The sequence below is a fragment of the Adiantum capillus-veneris genome, chromosome 2, assembly GCF_014529385.1.
Source record: "Adiantum capillus-veneris isolate H3 chromosome 2, ASM1452938v2, whole genome shotgun sequence".
In the NCBI taxonomy this organism is placed as follows: domain Eukaryota; kingdom Viridiplantae; phylum Streptophyta; class Polypodiopsida; order Polypodiales; family Pteridaceae; genus Adiantum; species Adiantum capillus-veneris.
This window is the reverse complement of record NC_140932.1, coordinates 97,287,415-97,309,490: the sequence shown is the minus strand read 5'-3', so window position 1 is coordinate 97,309,490 and position 22,076 is coordinate 97,287,415.

The following is a 22,076-nucleotide window of genomic DNA, read 5'->3' as shown; positions in this document are numbered from 1 at the left end:
CATGGCTGACAATAATCAAGAGAGAAGAATGAACATTGATAACTTTGATTTTGCACATGAATATGCCAATGATGATGCCCCCATGTTTGCTAATTATCTTGTCACTAGGTTGCAACAAGCTATGGGCAACCCCACTTTGCAAGCCGAAGTTACTCAACAATTTCGTGCTTATGGGATTTCCTTTCCTCTCCAAGAGGAGAGAGAGCTTATGAGGCCTCTGAAGAGACCCCAAAAGAATACTCTCTCCCATACGAGAGGAGGAATCCAAAGATCAAGAAAGCAATGAATCCCTAAATTCCTCCAAAGATGTGGCTCCACCAAGAAGGAGGACTAAACGATCGCCAACTCCTCCCAAGAGGAAATGGTTAACCCATAGTCCTTCTCTCCGTCACTCCAAAAGGAAAGAGAGGAAACAAAGGAAGAAAAGGGCAATAAAGAGGTGACCCTCTTCTCCTTCTTCTTCACCTTCCTCCTCTACCGGTGAAACCTATGGCTATTCTCCTAGAGAATATAAGAGGGGAGGACATCGCAAATCTTACCTTGCATGGGGAAGGACACAAAAGCTCAAGAAGTTAAAAGAAGGAGGAAAGAGTATCTCTTTTCTCACCTATGATGGCACCTTTGGTGCTACCGACAAAGTATTGGCCTTCATCCAAAAATTTGATGCGGCCTTTGGAGACGAGGGCTTCACGAGGTTCTCCAAGCTATGCCATGTAGCTATGCACTTCCAAAAATCGGCTCGTCAATGGTGGGCTAGCCTTCGAGGCAATGGCAAAGCCCCAAAGACATGGAAAACTCTACGAGTTTCCATCATGGAGCAATTCCTTGCAAGTGATGCAAAGGACAAAGTGCTCACTGAATGGCGGTGTTTAAGGCTTCTCTATCATGAGTCTATCCACAAATATGTGGACAAGTTTTGGGATTTACATCTCAAGGCTACTGTCTTTCAAAAGATAGACTTTGCTGAGCAAAAACAACAATTTTGTGCAGGATTACCTGAAGAGATGGCCGAGTATGTCAACTCTCAACGGCCTGACTCTATCAGTGAAGTAATCCACCATACTATGGTTTCTTCACAGATCAATTTTCAACAAGGGGTTAGACGGAATGTCAAACCCATGGAAAATAAAGACAAAAGTGATGCAAAGGGAAAAATTAATGCCCAAAATTTTTCCCACGGCCATTCCAACAGCCACAACAATCGGTCCAAGGAGAAAGGAGTTTACAAAGGTAAAAATACAATCTCTCTTGAAGAGCTTGAAACTTTTTGCAAGGATCACAAATGTTTTAAGTGTGGGGAGCAAGGACATGGCTATCATTCTTGCCCCAAAAGAAATGCTCGCAATGAGACTCCTAGAGCTTCCACTATCGAAACTCCAAAAGAGGATACTCATTGCAAAGGATTACCTCTCTCCTATGCTTGGGGAAAGGTAAGGGAGCATGATGCTTTCATCTTGTTTGACCCTGGTTCTCCTCTCAACTTCATATCAATGGAGTTGGCCACCAAGTTGGGCATTCAAGCTTTTGAGATGGGACATGTTGTAATGGCCGATGCCGCTTTCAAGGGACAACAAGCCTCCATTACTCCGTTGATTGGAAAGTTGAGGCTTCATGTCCAAAGCTATGTAGACAAAGAAGACTTCTTCATCTCTCCTCTCCAACATGAGGATGTTATCCTAGGGATACCATGGTTCAACCGCATGGATGCCAACATGAAGTTCCCTGAAAGAAGAATCTACTTCACCTACAGGGGAAAGAATATGTATATAGATGCTAATGAGTCTGGACGTACTATACCACTTGTAAATCCTCTCGCCCTTGATAAATCAATGAAAAGCTCAGTTTTTGCGTACATGATTTTTGTCAAAGAATCCCTAAAAGGTCCTAATGTTTCATCAAAGGTGAATGGTAGGAATCAAGAAGAGTTAGACTCGTCTAACTTTCTAAAAGGATTCCAAGATGTGTTCATTGATGATATCCCTATGGACTTACCTCCAAAACGAGGGGATGATGACCATCGAATTGAGCTCCTATCAGGAAGCTCACTCCCTAACAAACCTCCCTATCGAGTTTCACAAGCTCAACAAGAGGAGATCATGAGGCAAGTACAAGAATTGGTAGACAAAGGAACGGTGAGGCCTAGCTCCTCTCCCTTTTGCTCTCCAGTCCTTTTAGTGCAAAAGAAAGATGGTACATACCGCGTGTGTGTGGACTATCGCGCACTAAACCATATCACTATCAAAAACAGATTTCCCGTACCTCGGGTAGAAGATCTGTTTGATAAGCTACAAGGCTCTACCTACTTTAGTAGGATTGACCTTAAAAGTGGCTACCATCAAATAAGGATAGTGAATGAAGATATCGTAATGACCGCGTTTTGTACAATGTTTGGCCTTTATGAATATCTAGTCATGCCTTTTAGCTTGACTAATGCACCAGCTACATTCAATCGATTAATGGAGAAAATTTTTAGACCCTATCGCAAATTCACTGGAGTGTTATTTGATGATATCATCATCTACTCCAATTCCTTGGAGGAACACAAGAAACATCTCCAAGTGATTTTTCAAGCATTAAGGGAGAATAAGCTTTTTCTCAATCAAAAGAAAAGCGAATTTTTCCTTCAAGAGATTCAATACTTAGGTCATATTATCTCTCGAGATGGTATCCGTATGGATCCATCAAAGTTGGAGGTAATAAAAGCATGGCCTAATCCAAGGAATCTACATGAGCTAAGAAGCTTTATTGGTATGTGTGCATACTATAGACGCTTCATAGAAAAATTCTCTCAAATAGCAAGACCATTACATGACTTAACAAAGAAAAACATTAAGTATTCATGGACTGCTAAGGAGCAAAGTGCTTTTGACAAGCTCAAAGAGAAGCTTATCTCCCAACAAGTCCTGATGCTTCCGGACCTCTCAAAGCCATTTGAGGTCCAATGTGATGCTTGTGGTGATTGCCTTGGAGCAGTCTTGCTTCAAGAAGGGCATGCCATAGCATATGAGAGCCAAAGGCTCAACACGGATGAACGGGTATTAGGAATTTATGAGAAAGAGATGTTAGATGTTCTACATGCCCTAGACACATGGAAGCACTATCTATTGGGGACTCCATTCATCTTACGAACAGAGCATCAAAGTCTCAAGTAATTCATGAGGCAAACAAAGCTTTTCGACAAACAAATAAGGTGGGAAAATTTTCTTTCACAATTTCATTTCCACATTGCTCACATTGCTGGTAAGCACAATCAAGTGGCTGATGCACTTTCACGACGACCAGGAGTTAATGCTGTGTCAATAGCAACTCACAATGATCTATCTTCTCTGATAGATGAGTATGCTACCCACCCTGAATTTAAAGAAATAATGTCAGCCCTTGCTTTGGGGAAGAAAGAGGAACCACTCACCTTGCAGGATGGTTATCTTCTCCATGGCAATAGGCTATGTGTTACCCACTCCCTTCGTGAGAAAGTCATGTATGAATCCCATGCTCCTCCCCATGCGGGGCATAGAGGCATTCAACCTACTCTTCGAGGAGTAGAGACGTACTTTTATTGGCCTACCATGAAAGTGGACATACAAGAGTATGTTTCAAAATGTGCAGGATGTCAAAAGACCAAGTATGATAGAGGGAAGCAACCTGGATTACTCTAGCCATTGCCAATTCATAATTCACTATGGTAGAGTATATCCATGGATTTATCTTTGAATTTCCAAAATCTATCCATGGGAATACGGGAATATGGACAATAGTCGACATGTTTAGCAAGCAAGCACACTTTATCCCTGTCAAGAAGACTATCAAGGCACACCAAATGGCAACTCTATCACAAATTTTCAAACACCATGGATTTCCAACATCCATCATGTCAGATACAGATCCTAGAATGACCAGTAATTTTTGGAAAGGACTCTTCGAAAATCTAGGTACAAGATTGAATTTCTCTTCGGCCTATCACCCACAAACGGATGGCCAAAGTGAGATAGCCACTCTTACGATTCTTGATCTATTAAAGACCTATGTTACAGAAGTAGATCAACACTCACAATGGGAAAAGTACTTACCTCTTGTAGAGTATGCGTATAATAATAATATCCATACTTATACGGAAAAAGCACCTTTTGAAATCATAGAGGGAAGACCTAAAAGTCCCTTGCTGCTTAAAGTAGATGGGAAGATATTTGTTGCCAATGAGTATAGCGATGACCTGCAAACATCTTTTCAAAAGATTAAGGAGGCTATATGCATCTCCCAACTAAGGCAAAAATCTGTTGCTGACAAGCATAGAAGGGCCTTAATGTTCAAATAAAATGATTGGGTCTTACTTAAGTTTCCTAAGGCTCGATTGAGGCAAACGACGGGCAAAAATCCTACGGGCCATCAAAAGTATTATGCCAAACTAGCAAAAAGATACTATGGTCCTTTTCAAATTTTGAAGCCAATCAATTAGGTGGCTTATCAACTCAATTTACCTAACCATTGGCTCATACACAATGCTTTTCATGTGAGCCTACTCAAGCCTTATAAAGGAGAGCCTCCAAATGAACCAATTATTGAAGACCCTCCCAAAGTCGACGATCAAGAAGAGATACTACAACCCAAAGCTATCCTTCCGCATGAAGACAAGGTACTACGACATGGTAAGATTATCCGACGATATCTTATTAAGTTCAAAAATTATCCTTTTCAAGATGCTAGATGGATGGAAGGAATCCTGCTTAACACTAGGTTGGTAATGGGACACTTTTATGTCCTGTGAAGTGACCATTTTCCTTGAATTATGTAAAGAGTTTCAAAATGGATTTTGACGTGCTATCTATCTAGAAAGTTGTCTCATGAGCTGAAAAAAACTCGACATTTTTTTGGAATATCAATTCCATCTTTAACATTGTCCTTACACAACATTTCACAACCTAAACTGTGTGAAAAAACGGGTCCTGTTTTTGGCTTTTTTCGACTTTTTGCAACTATACCACTCTAGAATTCATGTTTGTGAGGTCTATAATGCTAGAGAACTATCTTTATTAGTCCTCAACATGTCGTGATGCTTCTAGGGAGAAATAAATATTAAAGTTGTAAGTTATGACCAAATTACAAAAATTATCAAATCCTGTTTTTTAGCCAATTTTAGCTCTTCTATTATTTTTTTGGTGGATTTCATGATATCCAAATTCATTTTTGATTTTCTATGTCGCATATTGTAACATAAAGCTAACATTCCTTGAGTTTTTGGGCACCTAATACTCTATTTTTCATAGTACACAACGATGGTTGATTTTTTCAATTATGGAAGAAAACGAAACATTGTAGGATATCAAGTATAGCTTTTTCAATATTGCTAGTTTCTTGTGACAACTACATGCATTTTTTAGGTAGTAACCATATCTAGTCATAAGGATCAAATTTGGCTAGATATTGAATAGTTTCTATGGGATTCTACAACTCATAATGTTCAACCCTGTTTTTCATGTTTGTTGTATTTAACACTTCATCTTTGTCCCCAAGATTCCTCTTGGTAAGAAATGTATTATTCTTTTGACATGCTTCATGGCTCCTTATGAACATCAAGGACACGAGGGAACTAAGAAAACATGCATATATTATTTGTATTGAGCGTGGCTATAGAAACTTTGATGATAGGTTTGCAGAATGGTAAAAATTCAACTTTATTGTACCTATTTCTTTTGGCAAAACAAAAAATAGTGAGTGAGAAGCAATCATATGTTCTGATCACCAACCCATTGAAGTTAACTAGGGAATTTATCTCAAGTCCTACAAAAATCCCTAATCTTATTTTTATGCAACAAAACGTAAGAAATGATTGTTTTGATGAAAATTCACTGGTCCATCAACTTTGGAGGCTTGGTGTGACCAAAAGATGAGAAATTTTACAAGTTTCTTATTTTTTCCATGTTTAGTAGGCCTTGAACTATAACCTCATGAAAGGATTTTACAAAATGAGTGGATCTACTATGGTTTTGGAGGTTTTTTTCAAAACCCTGAAAGGACACTTTTATGTCCTATTAGGTTACCAACCTAGTGTTAAGGATACTATGAACCTTGTCAATGATTACAATGCTACATTAGAGTAACCAAATATACATGTTTTTTTTTCAAAATGATCAATGTTTTTGTTTTATAAGACTAATTCTCTCTTTATTGTCCACAAATTTAAGTAGTATGCATACTAAGAATCATGTTTGGGATGATGACGTCTCTCAAACACCATATAGAATTTGTCACTCTACTTGGGAGGATGAAATGGACTAAAGAGCAGACATGCTTGCGGCAGCTACGTCTCCCAAGCACCAAATGGATTAGTCATACATCTTGGAATTATTCCGTAGGGTAAAAAGGGATCCTCTATCCGCTAATACAAATTGACTAATGACTATGACTTTATCTCTTTTACCTCATAGTCGAGGACGACTATGATTTCAAGAGAGAGGTAATGTCATAAATATCTAATATCTAACCAACCCAAATGATTTTCTCATATTAAACTGATCATTTAATATGGGAAATAAACGGGAACAAGGGTTAGAATATAGACATGTGCTTATGGATCTATCTCAACACGGGGCCAATGGTAAAGGGGCCCAAATGAGAGATGGTCTGTCAAAGAGCAAGGTTAACTAATGAAGCTTAAAATACCTTAGGGTTAGCTTCATTAAAGACCTCCAATGGTTAGTGTTAAAAGTCTTTTGACCTTAAGCAAGCTAGGGTTGAGCTTGAGGTGGGAAACCGACCTAAACTTAAGCAAGCTAGGGTTGTGCTTCAGGTGGGAACCTTAAGCAAGCTAGGCTTGCTTGCGGTGGGAACCCGACCTAAACTTATGCAAGCTAGGGTTGTGCTTGAAGTGGGAACTTGACCTAAACTTAAGTAAGCTAGGGCTGTGCTTGAGGTGGGAACTTGACCTAAACTTAAGAAAGCTAGGGATGTGCTTGAGGTGGGAACTCCACCTAAGGTGCTTGTCATGCTTGATGACTAAGGTATTTGAGGTACTTGTCACATTTAATGAGCAAGTTGCTTGAGAAGCTTCCTATGCATGGGGAGTAAGATGCTTGAGTCAAAAAGAGAACCCACACACTTAATCAGGAAGTTGCTTGAGAAACTTCCTATGCATAAAAATCTCAAAGCTAGGGGAATTCTAAAAGAGCACATGGGACACATGTCAGACTCTTACTAAGCTTAACCACATGGTGTGATTGAATGCTATTGGTTGAGCTACCATATAACAAATATCTAGATATTTTCAAGCTCTCTCTCTCTAAGGGGTAAGGAGGACACTTATCAAAAGACTACCCATGTACTTGACTGCATGCTACATATCATTGGCTAGGGGGAGAGGGGTCCAATGAGCCTGCAACATGTGGAAAAGTCTCCACTCGCCCAAATCAAGGAGGGGGGGTGCTAGCGGGACACACACTCATCACACACACTCATTTGAGACACCATTCTCACTTGGTGAAAGTTGAGGAACACCACCTCCTTCCCCAAGCTTGTGAGAGTGAAAGCCTACACCAACACTCTTGTCTATGGAATGCAAATCCAACCAAGAGTCATGCTTCAATGCTTAAGTCTGCCATCTTCTCCATCTTCATTACTATGCTATTATGTATGCGAGCAAGAAGAGTAATGATAAGTGAGGAACTATTTCTTTATCCTATGGAATGTTTCTTCTTCCTCTTACCTATCCTCATTCCCCGCTAGCTCTCTCCACCTTCAAAGGTGTTTGAGGCCTTGGGACTGAGGCTTGGGATAGTTAATGCTTTCTTTAATTTTATGTTATGCTTGTGATGCATGAAGCTTTCCATCTTCATTGCATCACGTAGGTCACAAGGAACACAAAGATTGTATTGTACCAAGTCTCTCTTGATGGGAGAAACTATAATACAAAAGCCTATTGGAGGGGGGACCGGCTCCATATGAATCCGGTCCTCAACTATTGTCATGTTCTCTAAACTCTCTCTTGCAAAAGTATTGTTCATGCCAAGTTAACTAAGTACCATGTTTATGTTGCTACCATCAAATAAGTTCACCCGCTATGCTCACAAAGAATCTGTCAAAAATGCTTCACCTAATTTCCTATTTCAGCTACTCTCAAAGTTCATAGGCAATTTCCATTACATTGGTATCAGAGCATTTGGTTTCGCTTTTCCTCCTTAAGAAGAGAGGTCCTTAAGTAGCCTATTAATGATTGATTTTGTTAATTATATTAGGGTAAGTGGGACTGGGGTCTATTATCGGTTTTGTTGAGCCCACTATGTGGATATAAGCCGAAGTTTCTCAACAACTTTGTGCGTATGGGATTTCCTTTCCTCTCCAAGAGGAGAGAGAGCTTACGAGGCCTCTTGAAGAGACCCCCAAAAGAAGACTCTCTCCCATACGAGAGGAGGAATCCAAAGATCAAGAAATCAATGAATCCCTAAATTCCTCCAAAGATGTGGCTCCACGAAGAAGCAGGACTAAACGATCGTCAACTCCTCCCAAGAGGAAACGGTTAACCCATAGCCTTCTCCCCGTCACTCCAAAAGGGAAGAGAGGAAACAAACGAAGAAAAGGCCAAGAAAGAGTTCATCCTCTTCTCCTTCTTCTTCACCTTCCTCCTCTACCGATGAAAGATATGGCTATTCTCCTACAGAATATAAGAGGGGAGGACATCGCAAATCTTACCCTGCATGGAAAACTCTACGAGTTTCCATCATGAAGCAATTCCTTGCAAGTGACGCAAAGGGCAAAGTGCTCACCGAATGGCAGAGTTTAAGGCTTCTCTCTCACGAGTCTATCCACAAATATGTGGACAAGTTTTGGGATTTACATCTCAAGGCTGCTGTCTTTCAAAAGATAGACTGTGCTGAGCAAAAACAACAATTTTGTGCTGGATTACCTGAAGATCTTCGCTTCCAATGAGTATAGCCGTGACCTACAAACATATTTTCAAAAGATTAAGGAGGCTATATCCATCTCCCAACAAGGCAAAAAGCTGTTGCTGACAAGCACAGAAGGGCCTTAACACTAGGTTGGTAATGGGACACTTTTATGTCCTGTGAAGTGACCATTTTCCTTGAATTATGTCAAGAGTTTCAAAATGAATTTGCAGGTGCTATCTGTATAGAAAGTTGTCTCATGAGCTGAAAAAAACTTGACATTTTTTTGGAATATCAATTCCATCTTTAACCTTGTCCTTGCACAACATTTCACAACCTAAACAGTGTGAAAAAACGGGTCCTGTTTTTGAATTTTTTTTCAACTTTTTGCAACTATACCACTCTAGAATTCATGTTTGTGAGGTCTATAATGCTAGAGAACTATCTTTAGTAGTCCTCAACATGTCCAAATGCTTCTAGGGAGAAATAAATGTTAAAGTTGTAAGTTATGACCAAATTACAAAAATTGTCAAATCCTGTTTTTTAGCCAATTTTAGCTCTTCTATGATTTTTTTGGTGGCTTTCATGATATCCAAATGCAGTTTTGATTTTCTATGTCGCATATTGTAACATAAAGCTAATATTCCTTGAGTTTTGGGGCACCTAATACCCTATTTTGCATAGTAGACAACGATGGTTGATTTTTTCAATCATAGAAGAAAACGAAACATTCTAGTATATCAAGTATACCTTTTTCCATATTGTTAGTTTCTTGTGACAACTACATGCATTTTGTAGGTAATAACCATATCTAGTCATAAGGATCAAATTTGGCTAGATATTGAATAGTTTCTATGGGATTCTACAACTCATAATGTTGAACCCAGCTTAGCTTTTTCATGTTTGCTGTATTTAGCACTTCATCTTTGTCCCCAAGATTCCCCTTAGTAAGAGATGTATTATTCTTTTGACATGCTTCATGGCTCCTTATGAACCTAAAGGACAATAGGAAACTAAGAAAACATGAATATATTATTTGTATTGAGCGTGGCTATAGAAACTTTGATGATAGGTTTGCAGAATGGTAAAAATTCAACTTTTTGTACCTATTTCTTTTGGCAAAACAAAAAATAGTGAGTGAGAAGCAATCATATGTTCTGATCACCAACCCATTGAAGTTAACTAGGGAATTTATCTCAAGTCCTACAAAAATCCCTAATCTTATTTTTATGCAACAAAACGTAAGAAATGATTGTTTTGATGAAAATGTACTAGTCCATCAACTTTGGAGGCTTGGTGTGACCAAAAGATGAGAAATTTTACAAGTTTCTTATTTTTTCCATGTGTAGTAGGCCTTGAACTATAACCTCATGAAAGGATTTTACAAAATGAGTGGATCTACTATGGTTTTGGAGGTTTTCTTCAAAACCCTGAAAGGACACTTTTATGTCCTGTTAGGTTACCAACCTAGTGTTAACGTTCAAAGAAAATGATTGGATCTTACTTACGTTTCCTAAGGCTCGATTGAGGCAAACAACGGTCAAAAATCCTATGGGCCATCAAAAGTATTATGCCAAACTAGCAAAAAGGTACTATGGTCCTTTTCAAATTTTGAATCCAATCAATGAGGTGGCTTATCAACTCAAGTTACCTAACCATTGGCTCATACACAATGCTTTTCAGTTGAGCCTACTCAAGCCCTACAAAGGAGAGCCTCCAAATGAACCAATTATTAAAGACCCTCCCGAAGTCGAAGATTAAGAAGAGATACTACAAGCCGAAGCTATCCTTCCGCATGAAGACAAGGTACAATGGCATGGTTGAAAAATGAATTGTACAATGATATCTTATTAAGTTCAAAAATTATCCTTTTGAAGATGCTAGATGGATGCAAGGAATCCAGCTTAAGGATAGTATGAACCTTGTCAACACTTACAATGCTACATTAGAGTCACCAAATGTACATGTTTTTTTTTTCAAAATGATCAATGTTTTTGTCTTATAAGACTAATTCTCTCTTTATTGTGCACAAATCTAAGTAGTATGCATACTAAGAATCATGTTTGGGATGATGACGTGTCTCAAACACCATGTAGAATTTGTCACTCTACTTGGGAGGATGAAATGGACTAAAGAGCAGACATGCTTGCGGCACCTACGTCTCCCAAGCACCAAATGGATTAGTCATCCATCTTGGAATGATGTCGTACGGTAAAAAGGGATCCTCTACCTCATAGTCGAGGACGACTATGATTTCAAGAGAGAGGTAATGTCATAAATATCTAATATCTAACCAACCCAAATGATTTTCTCATATTAAACTGATCATTTAATATGGGATAATAAACGAGAACAAGGGTTAGAATATAGACATATGCTTACGGATCTATCTCAACATGGGGCCAATGGTAAAGGGGCCCAAATGAGAGATGGTATGTCAAAGAGCAAGGTTAACTAATGAAGCTTAAAATACCTTAGGGTTAGCTTCATTAAAGACCTCCAAGGGTTAGTGTTAAAAGTCCTTTGACCTTAAGCGATCTAGGGCTGGGCTTGAGGTGGGAACCCGACCTAAACTTAAGCAATGTGCTAGAGATGGGAACCTTAAGCAAGCTAGGGCTGTGCTTGCGGTGGGAACCTGACCTAAACTTAAGCAAGCTAGGTCTGTGCTTGAGGTGGGAACTCGACCTAAACTTAAGCAAGCTAGGGCTGTGCTTGAGGTGGGAACTCGACCTAAACTTAAGAAAGCTAGGGTTGTGCTTGAGGTGGGAACTTCACCTAAGGTGCTTGTCATGCTTGATGACTAAGGTATTTGAGGTACTTGTCACATTTAATGAGGAAGTTTCTTGAGAAGCTTCCTATGCATGGGGAAGTTCCTACACACTTAATGAGGAAGTTCCTTGAGAAACTACACACTTAATAAGGAAGTTCCTTGAGAAACTTCCTATGCATAAAAATCTAAAAGTTAGGGGAATTCTAAAAGAGCACATGGGACACATGTTATACTCTCACTAAGCTTAACCACATGGTGTGCTTGAATGCTATTGGTTGGGCTAAAGAGGGGTTCAATGAGCTTTTACTTCCATCTAACTTGAAATATCTAAATATTTTCAATCTCTCTTTCTAAGGGGTAAGGAGGACACTTATCAAAAGACTACCCATGTACTTGACTGCATGCTACATATCATTGGCTAGGGGGAGAGGGGTCCAATGAGCCTGCAACATGTGGAAAAGTCTCCACTCGCCCAAAGCAAGGAGGGGGGGTTCTAGGAGGTATACACCATCACACACACTCATTTGGGATACCATTCTCACTTGGTGAAAGTTGAGGAACACCACCTCCTTCCCCAAGCTTGTGAGAGTGAAAGCCTACACCAACACTCTTGTCTATGGAATGCAAATCCAACCAAGAATCATGCTTCAATGCTTAAGCCTGCCTTCTTCTCCATCTTCATTACTATGCTATTATGTATGCTAGCAAGAAGAGTAATGATAAGTGAAGAACTATTTCTTTCTCCTATGGAATGTTTCTTCTTCCTCTTCCCTATCCTCATTCCCCACTAGCTCTCTCCACCTTCGAAGGTGTTTGAGGCCTTGGGATTGAGGCTTGGAATAGTTAATGCTTTCTTTAAGTTTATGTTATGCTTGTGATGCATGAAGCTTTCCATCTTCATTGCATTAAGTAGGTCACAAGGAACACAAAGATTGTATTGTACCAAGTCTCTCTTGATGGGAGAAACTATAATACAAATGCCTATTGGAGGGGGGATCGGCTCCATATGAATCCGGTCCTGAACTATTGTCATGGTCTCTAAACTCTCTCTCTTGCAAAAGTATTGTTCATGCCAAGTTAACTGAGTACCATGTTTATGTTGCTACGATCAAATAAGTTCACCCGCTATGCCCACAAAGAATCTAAAAAATGCTTCACCTAATTTCCTAATTCCCCTACTCTTAAAGTTAATAGGAAATTTCCATTACAGCTAATTGACAATGAAATTGTGGAGCTAGAGTATTGTCCTACTGAAGATAATTGTGCAGATATCTTCACCAAAGCTCTAGGGAAAGACCAGCTACTTTGACATTTCATCAACTTGGAGTTGGCACACAATCAACATAGAGTATCTTCGAGTGTTCATTGAGGGGGGGTGTTGGTATACTTGCAATTCCCACCTCTCTGATTTTTTCCACCACAATATATGTTGCACAGTTTGTAAGGCCCCCATATGAGGAGAGGCCAATGGTGCACATATATTTGGTGGATTCCATCTTTGCACGCTGATGAGATCTCTATTTGTGATCGTGGATGGTATGGAGCAAATTCAGGGCCAACTTTTTATTCTTTTCATCGAAATATTCCTTTTTGTCGGCATATCTTGGCCGGACAATGGCCGGAATACAATCGAAAAATGGCCGTCCCGTGGCCGGTGGCCGGTTGTCCGTGGTCTTTGGCCGGTGGTCGAGTTCTAGGAGGACTTGTCTACCCAAAAGTGGCTACACATGGATGCATGGGAGAGTCCTACTTGGACTTGACTATCTAAGGGCAGCTGCACATGGGCGTTAAGAGACTCCCTTACACTATATAAGGAGGCCTTCTCATGAGTAATTTGGTAGAATGGTGTGCACACTTGACACACACAACACATCCTTGTGTAAGGATTATTAGTCCCTTGTATTCCTACCTGCTCTAGTTGTTTAAATTTCCATCTAAGCTCTACCTTGAGAGCGCATGGATGGATGATGCCATCACTTTGTAATAGTGTGCTAATCTAAAGTTTTTGATTTGTCACTGATCTACTTTGCATCGTATCTCTCTCTACTCTCCTTCCTACTAGATCTTTATTGTATTCCACATTTCTTACATGTATAGCTTTTGTAACCCTAAATCCTCATGCAATAAAGCAATTTCTAAAATATTAGGACTTACACATAAAGAAGCATGTCTATCGCATGCCTATTTTTTTATTGTACTTAACAAATGTGTGGATTAATATAACTCTTAACAAAAAATGCATTCAATGTATGATCGTGCCTATCTACACTATTCTAATGTGCTTGCTTAGTAGTAGGCAAAGTAAACTAAGCTGCCTAACTAATAGAAATTGCACCATCATCCACGAAACCTAGTCTTTCATCATAACACCACAAAATGCTCCAAAAGGAAATAGTGCTTCATGTATACACAAGACAGGTAGTTTCCCAAGCCAGTTTGTCCTCAAGAGACAACATGCAAAAAAATCATTCTTGTTAGACATGGCCGGTGAGTTCCCCTGATGTAATTTTGCCAATGTAGAGGTAAAACTACACAAAACCAAATTTTCTTTATAGCACAACCCACAGAAGACTGGAAAGTGCTTGTTTTGTACAAATTTTCAATGTCCAAAAATTTGCACAAAAGAATCAAATCACCTATGTAGTATTTCCAGTGGTGGAAATAGACGTCAAAATGAGTCTAAATCAAATTTCTAAAGATGTCAAAATCAAGGAAAATTGCCTCAATTTGAAAAACCTTAGCCACTAGGATGCTAGTGACAATGCCTATGATGTTGAATCTTGCAAGTTTGTACTTATTGTTGAAAAGTTGGCTACAAAATGCACATAAAGATAGAGAAGATCAAGTAGAACTTCAAAAGCACACCACAAAGAAAGTGACATTAGTATGTGTGCCAATGCAAAGGTAAGGATTTTCATAGAATGATGGGCATATATACAAACCCACGAATATGAAAAGGGTCCGCACATGAACTGGCAAAATGTTGGTATGTTCTCTTGGGCTAGTATCTTTCAAACAACACCAAAAGTTGCCCATGCTTATTATAACCAATGTGCCAAAGCAAAAAGATTCTTGCGATACAAAGCGTATAGAAATGAACATTGTCAATAATAAAATTTTGTCAATGAGTTTTGAACATAAGAATAGCATACAAAAATATGAAATAGTTTTTGTAAGATAGAAAGAATCCTCTAGATACCCACACATGTAGCTTAGTTCAACCAATTAATTCAAATAAAGGAGTGAGGTACAAGGTTGCCATTTCAAACGGACCCATCCTTACTACTTCTTAAGCACCTTGCAGGGTTGTAAAGATAAGACTTAAGTTCACCACCATTGACATGAGCTACAAATTTGGACCACAACATGAGCTACAAGCTTTGATACGTTGTCAATATGAAATTAGGACCACTACACAAAATTCAATTCTTGTTTGACTTATTTTACTTAAGTTTTCTTGAATAATCACTTTCACAACAAAAGGAGGGGGGCTAAAAAAAAACATATTTCCTAACCGAAGAAAATAAGGGCATACTTGAAATTCTCCCGGTTTTTAGGTCAAATTTGAAGTTTTTGCCAGTAATTACACTAAAACCTGTGAAAATTTCCCAGTTTTCTTCAAGGCAAGCTCAAAATCTAACCGGGATTTTAAGATTTCAACCGGTTAAAATACACTGGACCCCGATTTTTTTCTAACACTAAAATGGAGTTAGTATCAATAATTGGGCTGTTGAAATTTAGAGGTCTCTACCCAAAACTTTTTGGGGTGTTTAGAATCTTTATGACTAAACTATGGAAAAAAATTGCAAATTTTTTGAACTTTAAAAGAAATATTTCAATAGGTAAAAGCCCAAATTTAGCAAGTTCATTGTAACTATTTATAGTTTTTGTATGAGCATTAGTGAGTATTCAAAGTTTGCAAAAAGATATTTGACTCATAAACACAGTGACAATATAGTCCACATCTCAATTATTTTGTGAAATTATTGTGATATACGTATAATGACATAAGTTTGATCCTAAAAAAAACTCCAAAAATTAGTACAATATAGTCCACATCCATCTCAATTATTTTGTGAAATTATTGTGATATACTTATAATGACATAATTTTGACCCTTTTAAAAAAAACCTCCAAAAATTAGTAGTTTGAGAGGGGACAAAAACGTTCAATTGGGGTGATGACAAAACTTTGTTCCTTAAGAAAACTTCCCGACAATTCTTGGAGACAAGAGAGAAAAACGTAGTCTCATTGGAGGTGCTGAGAAAATTTTGGTCCTTGAAAATACATGCACAGTGTATCATTGTCGACTAAAAATTGACCTTTGGTGAATTTCCTACTGGCTCAAACTCCAAAATATCAACCAAACTCCAAGCTTGCCTTGAGGGAAATTCCAAAAATTGTACATGTTTGTCTATAATTACCTACAAGTCCTCCATATTTGGCCTAAATTTGGGGATACTTTTATGTGCGTCCTTCTCTTGAATTGGGAAACTATTTTTTTTTCTAAGAGCAATACTATAGTATGCACTATGTACCTAAAATCGGTCTTCAATGTATTTCTCAGCGGCTTAAATCGTAGCATCCTAGAAAATCCTTCAATATTGGCAAGGAGAATTATGTGTGTCCTTTTTCTTTGGAGTTTTACATGTTTTACTATGACTACCGACAAAAGTGGACATGTATTGCTATAAATTCTGGCAAATCTTCATATTTTCGACTAAATTTGGGTTAGAATAAGTTCTAAAACATTTTAACATAAAGTTGGAGTATAAATTTTTTCATTGAGCACACAATATTTAGGACACACACACACATAGAGAGAGACTCAGCTTGGCTCCTTGTTGTGCTTTGCATTGGAGGTTGAGGATGATGGTCCAAGAGTTACAATGGGGGAGGATGGCCCAAGAGTAGGTTCGCACCGTAAATGGTATCACCACACCTTTCCCTACACATTGCCATGGTATTTGAGCCACAAATTGAGTATGCTAGAGGAGGAGGGTTAATTTAAGTAACTTGTAGCTCTCTCGACAGCTAAAGTGATGAGCTTGTAGGTCAAGATGCCTAAGTGGTGAGCCAACAAATCTTGAGGGATCAACAGAGGCAAACTTAGCATACCACGTAAGTGCAAGGGAGGGGGTTTATTCAAAACCCTAGATAACCATATAAGTTAGGGAGTATACTCCCAATATTTTTTTTTTAATACTTTTATATAAGTGGAGGAGTAGTGGCATATAACTATCAATGGAGGGGGAATGTGAAGGGGAAGGAGAAGAAATAGATATGTACTCGAAAGAGAGGAACATATATTCTCTTTATGACATCTATTAAAATATATATATATTTGTTGATAGATATAAAGAAAGAATTGGACGAATACAATAGATACTAACATTGCTAGCATAAAAATTGTAATTTTGATGTAATGTTTATTGAAAAGTAGCCTTTAATAATGCAAGACCTACACTATTTTCACACAAATCAACTCAAGTTTATCCAAATTCACATGCTACTACCAAGGATTATCTAATGAATACTTGTTTTTTGTTCTCTTTTGAATGTTAGGATTATTTGATGTTAGGGTTAGGAATAAGAAGAATCCAGTCAAGGTATACTTGCATAAACAAATGCAAAAATCCAAAAAAGAAAGTTTTAATACATAACAGATTTATCCATAGTGTGTTTTTCAAAAACCATACAAAATCTTGTATGTAAGATAGGGGTGGGTAATTTTTTGTTTTTCATGACACACTCAAGTGGCATGTCCTTTTCTATAAATAGTGGATCCCTAGGCTACAAATGAAGGTGGTCGTGTGCATAGAAGATCAAGGTACAAGCCATAGTGACATAGACAAAGGGTGAAGGATGTGGCAGTAGATTTTACAATGGGTGGAGGGACTACCAGGTGGTTGAACCTCTCCAAGAACCATTGTCGTCTTATATATGTATTTAGATTCACTCCAAATTGCTACACTAGATCATTGTGGAAAGCATATATTTAATTCCATCCATAGAAAAACAGTATTTAGATAAGTCATAAGGAGCTTCCTACTAGGGTAGAAGGGTTCTCAAGAGTACTCAGGATCGTATTCATCGATCAATGTTTGATAAGTATCTAGAATTTTTCCTCTATGGTGGTGGGAAATCTCTCTAGGGTGGCTGCATGTCATTGTGATGGTGTTTGGTGCATAGCATACTCCGTATGGTTTGTAAGTGCAAGACATGTGATGTCTTTTAGTTTTGTGAGCATGCCACCATATTCTCATGTGAATGGCAATCATATAAAGATCCCCTATTTTATTACGCAATTATTTACACATATTATTTTTAAAAGTAAAAAATTTCAAATAGTCCTCATTTGTATCTAGTGGATATTTTGAGCACAAACTCTCCTCTATATAGTAAAATACGTGTAGGAGGAGATGCTCACTCCTGCATGGGGAAAGAGTGTATCCATTGCTTTGCCTCTCTCTCTCTCTCTCTCTCTCTCTCTCTCTCTCTCTCTCTCTCTCTCTCTCTCTCTCTCTCTCTCTCTCGTTCAAGACTGGTCAAAAATATTTTTGAGGTCTCTTGGTATTGTTGTGGACGTCAAAACTTCTTATGTGAGTGTGTCAAAAAATTGGATCTGTGTAGGAAAAAAATACCTAATAAGTCACGTTAAGCTACTTGTGTAAAAAGCTGTAATTTCACGATAACATTTGCTACATCAATCACACATGATCACATGTAATGGGGAGAGAGAGAGAGAGAGAGAGAGAGAGAGAGAGAGAGAGAGAGAGAGGACACAAATATAGGTCTAGATTTATGCAATTGAGCCCCCTCCAAAAGCATTGTATTAGTTGAAATTTCTCTAGGTGAGAGACTTGGAATTAATACACTTATTTCTTCTAGCTATGCACATCCCACATTACGGAGATCAAATTACTCCGGATTTCGACATTCTAATGGTTCCTGAGACCCTCATTTGAGAAGGTGGAGCGCTTAGTCTCAAAGCCTTGGACACTCATCAAGCCAAGAGATACTCCCATCTTCTCATCTTGCCAAAGGTGGAAGCATATGGCCTAGTGCCGTTAAGATACTTGCTAGATACATATTAACGGCAATGAGCCATTAAGATCCAGATGTAGGAGTTTGAGTGGATGTTCGATGTAGTGTATCTTAATGGCAATGAGCCGTACACTTCCACCCTCAAGGTCAAGGTTGTCATCTCCAAGGCCATATGAATTACGGGAACATGGACGTCCCCATGCAACATGTAAGGGATTTGTTAGTGAAAGCATGTAAGGAATGCTCTCAAGGTTTCTCTCTCTATTCTTTTGACTAGTATGTGACCCGCACGTTGCTGCGGCCAAGGAAACAATGCCTCTATTCTCATAGGGCTATTTTCTCCTCCAAGTGGAACACTATCAATACTCTCTTCCTACACGTAGAGTCTATCGCATTTATAAAAGTGATGCATGACACGATCTCTTAATAGACGTTGTAAAGCATTCTTTGATACCAAGATTGGAAGCTTCTCATAGACATTATTTTTCATGAGGTGCTAACCCTCGTTCAACAAACTTAGGAGTGCTTTAATTCTATTGGGGGGGGGTGTGTCTAGAGAGAGAGAGAGAGAGAGAGATTCCGTCTTTTGGTCTACCTTGATTTAGCAATGCTACCAAGCTTGATTATAGAGATTAGATAAGTTAGCATGGTGTGAAGAGATGAAAGCTAAGAGAAGTCAATGTAATAATAAAACTTTTTTTTAATAAATGGAGTGGGTTCTAGAATTGGTTTCAATGATAGGAACGCAATTGGATGCAATGTCTCTGCTCCACTCTCTTACTTGCTTCTATCCTTGTACGTATGTATGGATGTATGTATACATATATCTATATGTCCACATAGTACACACACACACACACACAGATATATGTATATACATATATATATATACACACACACACACACATATATATATATATATATATTTATTTATATATATATATATTTATATATGCTTGAAGCAAAAATTTGTCACATAGATCTTGAGACATCTTGATATGTTCCAATTATGTCTATATGTACACATAACGTGCGCGCGCACATACACACATATATATATATATGCTTGAAGGAAATATTTGCCACATAGGTCTTGAGGCATCTTGCTATTGTTCCAATACGAAAACTATGACATTCAAAGTTTGTATGCTCCCCTCGCCCCCCCCCCCCGTCTAGTTGAAGTGACGATCCCAAGTGGACATTTAAGAAGGAGAAGCGACCTCTTTTTTCTCATTTTTTTTGAAGAGAAAGTTGTAGATGGCTATGATTGGTGTGCCTCTCTCTCTCTCTCTCTCTCTCTCTCTCTCTCTCTCTCTACCATCGGTTAGATAGATCTTTGAGATCTCATTTGATATTCCTACAACATTTCAAATTCTCCTTTTATCAAGACATGTGTGTACTTGTGTGTGTGTGTGTGTGTGTGTGTGTGAGAGAGAGAGAGAGAGAGAGAGAGAGAAAATGAAACAAAAATAACTTTATTTTTACTCATGTTGTGAGATATATCTTTTGGGATTGTTACGATGGCATTAAAATTTTTCTTCTTCTTCTTCTTCTTCTTCTTCTCTCTCTCTCTCTCTCTCTCTCTCTCTCTCTCTCTCCTCTCTCCCCCCCCCCCCCCCCCCCCCCCCCCCCCCCCCCCCCAACTTCTCCTTCCATATATATTCACTTTTGTTGAAGACTTGTTTTGTAACTTTTAAAGTCACTTTAGATTGTTCCTACACGCGAACATTTTGTTATGTCTTTATCTCTCCTCCTGCGTCATTTGTTGGACTTTACATTTCAACACATTTAATACGGCACTAAAAAAATATCCTCTCTCTCTCTCTCTCTCTCTCTCTCTCTCTCTCTTTTTGATTTTAGATTGGCACCCTTGCTTGCCAAAATTTAAGGAATTTATAGATTTTAAAGGATGGCACATATGTTAACTCTTAAAAATAAAAAGAACAAAATATCCAAGACTTGGTAAAAGGTCCATCAACTGAAAAATCTCTCTACCCATTTGGGATGTTCTCTCTCGTTGATTTTAGATTCGCACCCTTGCCTGCCAAAATCTAAGGAATTTATAGATTTTTAAGTATGGTCCACATGTTAACTCTTAAAAATAAAAAGAATAAAATATCCAAGAATTGGTACAAGGTCCATCAACTGAGAAATCCCTCTACCGATTTGGGGTGTTAATGTGAGGGTTGGTCTTTGTTGGACACTTAATCCATTTTCTACGGGTGAAAAACTTTAGCTATCCTTTAAAAAATACATTAATGCCAAAAAATAATATCTTGAAAATTTGAAAAGTGCGTGAGTTCATAAATGTACATGTATATGCACATATGCAATGTGATGGTCTCTCTCTCTCTCTCTCTCTCTCTCACACACACACACACACACACATACACACACACACACATATACACACACACAAGCAATGCGGTGGTCTCTCTCTCTCTCTCTCTCTCTCTCTCTCTCTCTCTCTCTCTCTCTCACACACACACACACACACACAAGCAATGCGGTGGTCTCTCTCTCTCTCTCTCTCTCTCTCTCTCACACACACACACACACATACACACACACACACACACAAACACACACACGCACGTAACGAACCCTGCATTTGCATGTCATGCATGTCTTGAAAGCGAAACAGCCTAAGTCGACATTAAACGAGGCTTTTTTTTTCTCAAGCTCTTTAAAGAAATATATGTTTCTAAATTTTTTTAAAATATATCAATATTAGTCTTGAAAAAAGCCCTTGAAAAGATAAAGCCAAATATATATTCAAAATTTATATTTTCATTAATTCTTTTTTTTTGTTATATCTTCAAAAAGTAAATTCATATTAAGTAGCAAAACCTCCACTAAAGTTATCCCTTTTTTATTATGTCCAATTAAACTTTAACATTTATTTTATGTAGAATAGAAAGTCTTTTGATTTTACATTTGAAAATGCTTCTCAATCCTTACATTCTACAAGGTGTCATTTCTTACAATCTTACCTTTTACTTTTGCATTTTAGATTAGATGTTTTGTAAGGTATTTTTTGAAATGAACAAAGGAGTGACATGTGGATGCCCTCTCCTTCCTTAAAAATTTTAAGCTGCATTATAAAGAGCATAGATTAAGTTTCAAAAGCTAAAAGTGAAAAAACATTTGAGGGTACCCTCGTACATTCCATTTGAGGCTAGCTTCATAAGATTTGATGTTTTATTTATCACAAAGATCCAATAAAATTTTTAGTGGGCGTTTGCAAAGCAAGAATTTAGGAGGAAAGCAATAGAAGCACACATGCAATGAGCTCCATGTGTCATATAATTCCAATCCTACAACTCCACAATTTTATGGTGTAAGGAATGGTCCTTGGGGAGGCCATTTTGCAGTCAGGCGATCGG